We start from the raw sequence: 11,300 nt of genomic DNA on the forward strand, positions 1-11,300 counted from the left end.
ATGCTCCGTGGCTACCTAACAAAGCAGGTGCAATTCTTCTCGGGAAGAAGGTGTGCCATTGACACCCACACGTCCCAAATCCCACGGTAGGCATACTAACAAGTTCACACACAAGTACAACAGAAAAGGTAAACATTCGTATCAAACTCAGGTTCATAGGACACGTTCATATTCATAGCCAACATTCACAATCAACAACTCAAAAGATTCATATATACACAAGTTCAGCATGTCTATGCATCCAAATGATTGATAGATCACACGACAATATTCATAGATAATTCACAAAAAGATTCAGATATACACATGTTCAGTATGTTTATGCATCCAAATGATTGAGAACACAGCAAATATCATCCATGGGCGAACTTTAATTACCTAGGGCACAGACTGGTAAATGGTGTTCAGTCGGAGGTACTTCTTGCTAAAATTAATGCTTGTACGAGTAAACTTTCGAGTACATAAGAGGCAGCGCAGACAATATGAACTTCGTTTGTAGGTTTATCCTCAAATAGTGGCCTCGTGTCGAGGGAGGTTTGAGCAACTTGGCCACTACTTTCATCCAACTAGTTTACTGGCTCATCTTGGTCCTGTAGCTCGCCAAAATTCTACATTGCAGACAAGAAAGGAGGCGGTTGAGAACCACCCAAATTTTTGGTGCAGTTCAACTAAAATGGAGCATCCCTGGCATGTAGCCCGATTAAGTGCCAGATGAATATACGCGTCAACCAACTTGTCTGGAATCTTTAGACTCCATGCCATACAGTTCGCTACCATATGTGTCGATAACCAAAAGGCACAAGTTGGGACCAAAGACTATACTGCGTTTTTCTGGGCTATGCGCCAAGCAATATTTTTGGCGTTCACTCTCCTAATACTTGGAGTTTGACAACTGGTTAACGCTGGTTGATACTCGAATGAATATAGGCACTTCTTCTTGTCAACATCGATGCTTGTTTGAGTGAACTTTGGAGTACATAGCAGCAGCATAAGTACCTGTCCATCTGATCTTTTTGTGCAGTTCTACTGAAATCACCCAATGTAATGATTTGCCTGCGAGTTCAGGCTCCAAGTTACTCCTTTATGAAATCGGCAAACAGTAGCACAATACCAAATTACCAATACATATGACAAGCACAATAATCAGGATAAAGACCGGTACCAACCTGTGTGAGGTAGCATATCAATTACTATTTCCTTTGACTGGAAGCCGAGATAAGCCAAGCGACTAACAGCAAAGGAAGAATGCAAGCCGAGATTAGCGACTGACAGGAAAGGAAGGACGCTGTCAAGGCAATGAAGCACCCAAAGTTTTTGTGCAGTTCCACCAAAATCGAGCATCCCTGTTGGCACATATATTGAGAGAGTGAGATTACTGTAATAGTGGGACTAGTTGATGAAACATACACTAACAAATAGAAGCACCCTCATTATCTTAATGGGTAAAGTTAGCAACATAGTAGTCTTGCTTAAAGAGAGGTATTTGTTTATTTAATCAGTTCCAATTAGCTCAACACTCAAAGCATTGCCATGTATCATAGGTTGCAAAACTTTAACGTGCAACGATAAAGGAGTTTCTCATGACAGTAGCACGATACAAATAGAGATGACAGTAAACTAATATGGATGAAGGCCATAGGCCGGTACCAACCTGAGCAAAAAAGCTTATTCACGTAGTCCTAGAAGAGATGATAAAGCACTCACTGGAATCACTCAATAGTATATATTTTTGTGCACTTCAAATGTATGGTTGAAATCACTCTTGTTTACCAGTGCTGAGATTATATCGAAAGATTATCAAGAACTTCCAGCAGAGTTAAAGCACTGGCTGGGATACAGTTCATTGTATTGTCTTGTGTAGTTCCACTAAAATGTATGATTGGCACAACATGATCCCTGTTTGCACAAGTAGGAACAAGGTGAAACCTTCATTAGCTTAGTGAGAAAGGATAGAAAGACATTAGCATATTACTCTAACAGTAGCATCAAATTCATCATGGACAATACGCATAAGTGGAAGGGCTCCCTAGAGGATCGTCTCACATGTAAGGTAGACGTTGCCGGAGCCCTTGAATGGCCTCGACTGAGGCCTCGGCTTCAGCAATATCACCTTGGCACTGTTTATTCTTCTTCCTCCTCCTCTTCATGCTCTGTTTCTCTTTCTCCTCACCAGTTGGTGAAACCAAGTAGATGATTGGCCTTCTATTTCAGAATTGGTTTTGTCAGTGAGGGAGTACAAGTGTACTAGTAAACAATAGCATTATTTTCTCATGGCAGTCGCAAAATAGAGATGAACACATGCATTAAATATCATTCTTACCTAAAGGAAGGTTATGGTGCCAATATGGATGATGAGGATTGGAACACAGATCTCCCTTTGTGCAGTTCCACCGAAATGAACCAACTGTTCCATTCTGACATTCCAGTTAAACAACACAAAATTCACTTCTTTTAAGAAGTGTTTTGTGCAGTGCACTAAAAGGTCACAATAGCAACCAGGTGAAATGGATATCCCTGTTTGCACAAATAGCTACAGAGGAAACAGTCAGCGTCTCAAACAATTACAGGCAAAAACATTTGGCTAAACTTGTCATGGCTTATAACAGTGGCATGGCTTCATTTTACCAGGGGCATTAGATTAATAACAGCTAAATATTTGGTATAAGGGCATGGGACAGTGGGTGCACCAGCAGTCCAGCACCATGTACCTAAACCGGGGCATAAAGTGGTGATTCAGAGTTTGTTGCCCCGAGAAACAAACATCCAAGAAACATATCCGGGTTGGTGGCATTTTTGTTCACTCTAGCCACCTACTCCTATGTTTTTTTGGAAATGGAGGCGTGCCCCCGGCCTCTGCATCATAATGATGCATGCAGCCATCTTATGTGTGGATAGCAAATCTAGTCCTGGTCATACCACTGTGTACAGCGTTTCCCTATATTTCCCTTTTCGACCAAGAGACCAGTTGGATGACCAGTCTGTACTACTTTCACCCCCTACCCTTCCTGTTTGTACCAAGTCCGATGGACATACTAAATTGCCACACCCCCACTTTATTTCTTGTTTGAACCAAGTACAAGATTTGACTCCATGAAGTAGCTTTACCTCTAACAATAGAAAAAAATAGGTGACGTTGGACCATCCGATCGAGAGGGGCTGAGAGGAAGAAAATGATGCACATGCAGCGACGTTGCGAGCTGGGGAAGTAGAGCTACAGCGGTTTCAAAGGAAGATATACCTGAAGGTCGTCGGGATGTGGATAGGTGGGCGGCGGGAGGCCGGATCCGCCCACACTAGGGCAACGACGAAGGGATCGGAGGACCTCCCGCACCAGCGCTCGGCCATAGATAACGGTGCGGCCGGCAGTGGGTCTCCTCCCTCGCTGTCGACGACGGCCTAAACGCTGCCCCTCCTCCCCTTCACCGGTGGAGGGGGATACGTCCGGATCTGTAACCAGCGGTGAGGATAGAAAGACAGTGTTTTTTGAAGGGAGAAAGACAGTGTTACCACCACTATCTTGTTTAGATCTGGAGAGGATGAGAGTGTGTGACTAGAGCAACCCTAGCAAGCAAGCACGGAGGCTCCGGCCTATATATACGTAGTGGGGTAGTTTTCCTTTTTCACTCCATCAAAACAATCGTTTAAAATTGTGTACGTGCCAGGTCGCCGTATTTTAGTTGTTGATTGTTTTTTGAGATAGCTACCCGCTTATTCCAAGTGGTGTTACGGTGTGCCAGGTCACGCTTTGTATCGTTCAAGTGTGGTACAAGACCCTCCATTAAATGAACAACCACCCCCTCGTAAAAATTGTGAACAAGCCCACGGCTAAAATTATCGGAAACGTGGGCTGCCCCAACATGCATTATTATTTATATTTTCTACTCCCTCCGTTCCTAAATATAAGTCTTTTTAGACATTTCAAATGGACTACAACATACAGATGTATGTAGACATATTTTAAAGTATGGTTTCGTTCATTTTTCTCTCTATGTAGTCACTTGTTAGAATCTCTAAAAAGACTTATATTTGGGAACAGATGGAGTATGTGGGAGTATCCTCAAAACAAAATGTGAGAGTGCAATATTTATTGGGCCCTTTGTAATTGGTGCTAAATTTTGACCAAAGATTTAACTAACAAAATGTTAGTGCATGTTAACAAAAATTATATCGTTTGATTCGTATTTGAACATAGTTTTCAATGATGTGTAATTTTTTGTGACATGCATGAACATTTGGTTAGTTAAATTTATAGTCAAAATTTGGCAAGGTGCATCATATCAACACATGCAAGTATCAAAAGGAAAGTCACGGCATGCATGCATGCGTTGCACTCCCTCCGTTTCCAAATATAAGTCTTTTTAGAGATTGCAACAAGTGACTACATACGAAGCAAAATGAGTGAATCTACAGTCTAAAATATGTCTACATACATCCGTATGTTGTAGTCCATTTGAAATGTCTAAAAAGGCTTATATTTAGGAACGGAGGGAGTAACTAATGCATCGGTAAACGCAAATTATTGAAATATATCGAGTGCAGTGCTTTGATGTGTTGCGTCAACTCGTACAAGACCGAGAAGTTTGATTACTACAACGCCGTCTCGCCTTAACCGCACCTGCCTTTGGCTGCATGACAGGTGGGCCACCCACCTGTTGGGCCCACCTGTCATAGACGCAAAGGCAGGAGCAGTAAGTCAATGAAGCGGCGTCCCTCCCTCGCCCATGAGTGTGGTGGTTAGCAGGACTAGGAGAAGCTTTCGTTCGCTACATGCTCTCCCTCCCGCACGCGATGGACATGCAACAGTTCAATCGGTGTCAGATGGCCAGAAGCATACTGTAGTACTCCTCCACTGCAGTAGTACTCCATCATTGTTCGACTTCCTGAAGAGGCGAAGAGCCAAGCGCAGCCCGGACGTTCGTGTGGCAGTTTCATTTGTAGAGTAGTCTAGGATAGCGTGTACCGTGCATGTAAGCTTAAAATCGTTGGGGTCGGCTCAATGCTTTTTTTGATTAAAATAATCTTCTGGCCCAACCTGTCATCCTGGTGATTCTAGTTTGCACGCTCATCTGGTCAAGACAGGAATATATATTTTAATTTGTGGTGGGGTAAATGTTAGAGGTTGCAGCAAATGGAGTATTGTACACTGCGGGTCTTTCGGCCAAGTTTAGAGGCAACCATGTGGGTCCAGTGCTATGATGTGTAGCGTCAACTCGTACAACGAGGAGAAGCTTGATTTTACTACTACACACCTTCTCCCTCGCCCATGCGCGCGATGGCTATCTCTCCCGCACGCGGTGGACAGACATGCAGCAGTGGATTCGATACTACTGTAGAAGTAGTAGTAACATCATTGTTCGTCTTGTTGAAGAGGCGAAGAGCCAAGCGCAACCCGAACGTGGCAGTTGTGAACGCTCGTGTGGCAGTCTTTGTGTAGGGGTGGGGCGTGGTGCGGAGCCTTGGAGCACGCATATAGCCAGGCTCTTGCATGAGACAAAATTGCTATTTGAGCCCACTATTGTAGTACTAGTACTTGCTAGTATAGCCCTGTAAACCGGAAAGGAGTATTTGCCTTTCTAGAGATTTCACCGCGTGCAGTACTAGCTCAAATCTCAGATCTCATCAACCAAGGCATTTTGTGATTGGAGGAATGTATCTTGTACTTTACAAAACTACCCTAATTAAACTCATGCATTAATTACCTAGTTCTCTCGTTTTCCTCTCCGCCTTGGTCGTGGTTCACAATATTGAGCACTCCTATATGACTAGCTGTTCTATCTACATGCAGGACCTCAAAGCATTCGGGCCCGCGTGCCATCCACCAAATCACAGTGAGGTGCTACAGTCGAGACTCACCGGTCACCCCGGTGTGGCCGTCATGACCCGTCATATCACAAAACCCACCTTTACTAGCAATGGTAAAGTGGCCTCGAAGTTGGACTGGATGAAGCAACCATCATTTCACTAGAACGCTCGTTGAAGCCCTTTCTCCCCTTTCTTGAGGAAAACCTCACTCCAGGCTACTCACTTCTGCCATTTTTCTTCCTTTTTCTTCTGTACTGTCGCAGGAAAGGTGGGAGAATCAGTGATGCTGCTATATTTTCATTCCAAGAATCTTCTTTTTGCGAAGCACCGACCGATTCTCACAGCCTATTCCTTTTCCGTTTTCATTGCGTTTGTGGTTTCCTTTCGATTGGTTTTTGTTTGTCAGTTCATTGATGGATCCTGGAGCACTAGCCAAAGAGTTGCCGGCGGACAACCCACTGGAGACAACGATCTCCAGGAAGCGAGCACCGACCAACGAGTTGACCATGTTGGCGGGCCAACCCATGGATACGAAGAACTCCAAGAAACAAGCACTGGCCAAAGAGTTGGCGACGTTGGCGGACGAACTCCTCAAAGAAAGTTGGAAGAAGAGCAAGGGCCCCACCGTTTCTACCCCAGAAACTCTAATGGCCACCTATGCGAGGTTCAAGGCCGAGTTTGAGGAGATAGTCGCCGTTGAGAAGTAGTATTCCCCTGGTAAGGTGATGGCCCCCATCGAGGATGAGGAGATGGCTCCCGGAGGGATGGGACCCCCCGGTGAGCTGCACAAGGTAAAAAATAATGGCTTACCATAGTTGTGGTTTTTGATTATTTTCAATGTGCTTGCTAATATCACTACAAAAAAATACACTTCCGTGATGATACGTGTTTGTCACAGTAGGTCACATTTTCTTTCATGCATGTACATCCATGACAAATTTATGACTGAATCAAGATAGTCATACCTGTGTTGTCGTAGAAGTGTTCCATGACATTACCAAAATTATCATCACGGAAGTGTCCACTTCCATGACGATAAATCGCGCGTCACGGAAGTGCTTTCGTCAATGGTGACCGACACGTAGCATCCACTATAACAGAACGCCGTTAAGCTATCGGGTCCGGTTTTGGATCCGATAACCCGTTAACAGCCCGGACCAATGGGGATTTTCCACGTGTAAAATTCTGATTGGCTGACGGAAACACGTGTCAGCTCCGCGTTGGCACAGGTGTCACTCATCCAATGGGCAAGATGCGCCTATGATATGCTGACACGTGGACCGGCCCAAAAGTGGCCCATAAAGTTTAAATGGGCCGGCGCAACTAAAGGCCCACAAGATTTTGCGGTCCATAATGGGCCAGCCTAGCAAGAGGCCCACGAGATTTTTCGTATCATAATGGGTCGGCCCAGCTAAAGGCCCATGAGATTTTGCGGGCCATAATGGGCTGGCCCAGCTAAAGGCCCGCGAGATTTGGGGACCATAATGGGCCGGCCCAGATAAAGGCCCAACATTCTCAGTTACGGCCCGTACGGCTAGTGTCAAATCGGCCCGTCAACGGCCTATCCTAAACTTGTCATCATCGCGGCCCATGATCACTCCTGGCCCGTTAACAGTCCGCTAAGTATATGGGCCAAATTACGGCCCGGTGTATTTCCGGCCTGTTAAAGGTCCTGCTTCATTTGGGCCCATTTACAGGCCATTGAAACTTTCGGCCCATAAACGACCATGAAGGATTTGGGTCATATTCGGCCAGGTCTGACATTCGGCACGTTAGCGGCCCACTATAGATTTGGGCCACTTTCGGCCTGTTGTGATTTTTGGCCTGTTAACGTCGGACGAAATCCATGGGCCATATGTGGCCCAACGTCACACCGGGCCCATTAACGGCCCATATAAAAATGACGATAATCTAGCCCGACCGAACTTCCGGCCAGTTAAAGGTCCATGTATTAGGTCGGCGCATTTACGGCCCGTCCGAATTTTGGCCTGTGAAAGATCCGCATAGTAAATGGGCCCGATCTCACTTTCGGTCTTTTAAAGGCCCATGTTTTTTATGGGCTCGAGATATTTACACCTGTAAACGGCCTATTGTTACCGAGGGCCCAAATTATGTTTAGGCATGTTAAAGGCCCACTATGGGCACAGGCCTACCAGAAAAATATGAAATCTTATGCTGATTTAGGCCCAGATATTTTTAGTGGGCTACATGCAAATTTCGGCCCATAATCATTTTTATCCCAATTGGAATGGGCCCGACGAATGTTGGCATGTTGGGCTCCTACGAAGCTTTTGGCCGAATACATTACTAAGATAAACCTACACTATACAAAAATAACGTCGTAATTATTGCAGCCTTTGGCAGCAGCATAAATGTTGTATCACAACAAAAGGCCTGTTGGCATAAAGTTTACAGTCCTTGCAGATAAAAGCACCATCAGATGTATAGAAGCATAGATCATTTGACCTGAGTGATAATGTTTCAGGCTGTAGAATCTGATGGAGCAGCACGATCTTCACCTTTTTTCTGCCATTGCTCTTGAACAACGAAGCGAATGTCTGATAGTCTGGTTTCAAAACCATTCATATCTTGACGACATTTGTCAACCACTATTCTTGTTTCCAAAATGACGTCCATTAGGGATTGGACTTGTGTCTGGAGCACAGATATATCACTCTGTCTAGTAGGAAGATTTTGTCCAGTAGGCGATTTGGACGAGGTTACCTTGACAACCAACCCAGAATTACGCAGGAAGGTGCTTTTTGCACTGTTAGTGGAGAGATACTGACGCACTGTAGCAAGAGGTGACATTGTGCCCGTGGTAGCCTCGTCACCTTCAGGTGGTTGTGGCTATTCAATCTTTTTTCCATAGCTTCCTGAAAGTTTGAACTTGTAGATTAGTGTACCAGATAAGTTACTAATGAGACAAAAACAAACAAAGTAGGTTACACGTTCATACATAACTTATTTTGGTGAACTACTGTAATACATTAGCATGTATTGTAGTGCCAACTACATAATAAAATCACTCTCGGAACATATGTCCATGTAGCATGCCTACTATATTGTCTATTTCCTCACATTCGTTGACATCTAAGGATAAAGAGACATGGTTTAAAGTAGGATGAACATAGTATGACATCATTCATATCATGGGCAAACGGATATAAAACAAACAGGCTATTTTATCATTGTGGGCGCACGTGAACATAACAACTAGAATACAGATCAAGACCAAAAGAATATCCTTCATCTCTTTTAAACCATGTAAGGTGAAATGATACATTAAGACAACTGTGTATAAAAGTGAACAGAGTAACTGACATTGGCTGCAAACCAAGTAGTTAAATGAACACATCACAGTACCAATCAGTTCAAAGACAGGAGGAGTAAGGACTTACAACAGCGGCTTGAACTGGTGTGCTCATGCCCTTCATCTTGCTTGTGTGGCAATCCTTGAAGATTTGCACTGCATTCGGTTCAGGTTCTTTTTGGTCCGCACAGGCTTTCCTCTGTATTTGGAACAAGTCAATATAGATACGATAATATGGCACAGAAAAAAGAAGGAAGTAGCACTATTTACAAGAGCCTCGCAGTGTGCAATATAGCTACGAGATCCTATTGTCTGTTGGAATTTCACTTTAGAACGGTTGGTCTTGTTCTTCAAACAGTTAGCCTAGAAGAAGATACACTTGTAAGGCACATACATAAATACAAGTTCAATATGTGGTCTGATCAAATACATATAGCCTACCTGATACTTTGGATCAGACCAGTGTTTAACGAGGGCTGTCCAGTCTTCATCTGTAATATATTCCACTGGAGATGTTTGGGCGATTTCATTGTTAGCCTTGCCTTCAAAGTGAGATTTTCTAAGGTGGTACCGATACTGTCGCAGAGCAGACTAAAAAACATGAGTGCATGCTTGTTTAGTTGCATCATCTTTCAGATCCAACTTGAACCTCATCTGTTGAAAAAAGAATGTGAGTCTTATTAGGAGGAAGCTAGAAAGTATGGGACAGAGCAAGACAATATTACTAATTGCGATGAATAACATTACTTATGGATAAATGGTCAAGGAAGGTGTTAAACTGGGTATTGTCTTTCTCATTCCTGTACTGGATCCACGTTGGGAGGATACGTGCATGACACCTAACGACAACGGCTGCCTCTGATACTAACTTGGCTGACACTGTAGCATCACGTGGCCTTTTTAAACCTGACTCAAAATGGATCTCCTTTCTTCCTCCTTTAGATTTTGTTAATCTGTCAAGCATTATCCCTGATGTCTGGTTCCTCTTGCGTCGTGGTGCTAGTTCAACAACAAATATGGAATGTGTTAGTGTACATCAAACTGTGAGAGTACATATAAAGGAGCATGCAACTGCAACTTGACTCGGTCAGGTACCGTCTTGGTGTTGATGCTCATGAGGTTCATCTGATCTTGCCAAGTCCTGTTGTGTCGGCAGTGCTTCAGAAGTAGTGTTAGGTGTGAAGGCAGCTTGGGAACTGGCCAGTTCCGGACCAAACGAACGAGTAACTCGTTGAGATGCTGGTACAGTTGAAGCGGATGCTGCAGCTGGTGGAGCAGGTGATACTGTGTTTGTAGATTTAGCCGGTGGACTTGGACCTTCTACTGCACTATAAGTACCAGCAGAATCTGGACGGCCGATCCTTTTCTGTTTCACCCGACAAGTAACACCACTCCCTACTATATTATTTTCCTTGCTCTTTTTTGACTTTGCCATGTCAAGCCGTACCCACAACACAAAAGAATAAAATCGCTCTTCAGAACTCATTGATGCATGATACAGACAAGCAATACTTTGATGTAAGACAACCGTATGAGGATGGAATATGTAAGGAAAACAGGACGGCATGACATATTCACAGCTACGATGTGTAAACTAAGCAGAAGGATTTTCAAGAAAATAGAAGTGATGCAAGCTAGACACCATATGAAAGATCCAACCAATATTACTCTGCCAAGTTAAAAGTGTCTTGTCATAAGTGGCTATTCAAAAAATTAGAAGCAATACAACGTAGAAATAAATGCAAGATGCAACCACTATCAAACTGCCATGTTAAGAGTGTCCAATCATGAGTGACTGATGCGGGATACACAACAGTATTACTTTGATGTAAGAACATGGTATGATAGATAGATGCAGTGTATTCTAGACACAGAACGCCATGTCATATGCACATGTATAACGTATGAACTCAGCAGGTGCAATTTAATCAAAATAGAAGAAATACAGGCTAGACAACATATGCAACATGAAACCAATTATCACACTGTCAACTTAGAGCAAGCACATGCGATGGAGTACGGGAGATGAACTCATCATGTAGAATTGGGACTTCAACTTCATTAGCAGTAGCGGTGGAAAATCTAGAGAGTCTCTGTTTGCGTCGGTGCGGAGGACCACCAACATCCCCTAACTTACTCTTTTCCTTCCTATTTTCTGATATTGCCTTATGAAGTCAAAACCACA

Source organism: Aegilops tauschii, chromosome 2 (genome assembly GCF_002575655.3).
Source record: "Aegilops tauschii subsp. strangulata cultivar AL8/78 chromosome 2, Aet v6.0, whole genome shotgun sequence".
In the NCBI taxonomy this organism is placed as follows: Eukaryota; Viridiplantae; Streptophyta; class Magnoliopsida; order Poales; family Poaceae; genus Aegilops; species Aegilops tauschii.